The following is a 1,344-nucleotide window of genomic DNA, read 5'->3' on the forward strand; positions in this document are numbered from 1 at the left end:
CCTCTGAAAAATATTGTTTACAGATTTACTCAATTTTTACCTTTTAAAAAGTCCAAGCCATAGAGCATAATATTTGCAGAAAATGCTCGGCAGGTCAGATTTATTCCGCGGTCTGTTGTGATTAAATCCTGATTATGTAATTGTGCCCTGGTCTGTAAATTGCCAAACTCTCTCCCCGCTCCAATTCTACTCTCACCCCACTCTCCTCCCCCCTCCAAACCCCATTCTCCTCCCGCCTCCAAACCCCACTCTCCTCCCCCCACTCCAAACCCCCCTCTCCTCCCTCCCTCCAAACCCCACTCTACTCCCTCCCTCCAAACCCCACTCTCCTCCCCCCCTCCAAACCCCCTCTCCTCCCCCCCTCCAAACCCCACTCTCCTCCCCACTCCAAACCCCCACACTCCACCCCCCCCTCCAAACCACACTCTCCTCCCCCCCTCCAAACCCCCCTCTCCCGTCCCCCCTCCAAACCCCACTCTCCTCCCCCCCTCCAAACCCCACTCTCCTCCCTCCCTCCCTCCAAACCCCACTCTCCTCCCCCCCTCCAAACCCCACTCTCCTCCCCCACTCCAAACCCCACACTCCTCCCCCCCTCCAAACCCCACTCTCCTCCCCCCCTCCAAACCCCCCTATCCTCCCTCCCTCCAAACCCCACACTCCTCCCCCCCTCCAAACCCCACTCTCCTCCCTCCCTCCCTCCAAACCCCACTCTCCTCCCCCCCTCCAAAACCCCACTCTCCTCCCCCACTCCAAACCCCACACTCCTCCCCCCCTCCAAACCCCACTCTCCTCCCCCCTCCAAACCCCCCTCTCCTCCCCCCCTCCAAACCCCACTCTCCTCCCCCACTCCAAACCCCACACTCCTCCCCCCTCCAAACCCCACTCTCCTCCCCCCCTCCAAACCCCACTCTCCTCCCCCCCTCCAAACCCACACTCCTCCCCCCCTCCAAACCCCACTCTCCTCCCCCCCTCCAAACCCCACTCTCCTCCCCACTCCAAACCCCACACTCCTCCCCCCCCTCCAAACCCCACTCTCCTCCCCCCCTCCAAACCCCACACTCCTCCCCCCCTCCAAACCCCACACTCCCCCCCCTCCAAACCCCACTCTCCTCCCCCCCTCCAAACCCCACACTCCTCCCCCCCTCCAAACCCCACTCTCCTCCCCCCAAACCCCCTCTCCTCCCCCCTCCAAACCCACTCCTCTCCCGCTAACCCCACTCTCTCTCTCCCCCTCTAACCCCACTCTCTCTCTCTCTCTCCCGCTCTAACCCACTCTCTCTCCCCCTCTAACCCCACTCTCTCTCTCCCCCTCTAACCCCACTCTTTCTCTCTCTCCCGCTCTAA

The sequence above is a fragment of the Somniosus microcephalus genome, chromosome 3 (assembly GCF_052327205.1).
Source record: "Somniosus microcephalus isolate GS21.2 chromosome 3, FLI_Smic_1.0, whole genome shotgun sequence".
Lineage (NCBI taxonomy): Eukaryota > Metazoa > Chordata > Chondrichthyes > Squaliformes > Somniosidae > Somniosus > Somniosus microcephalus.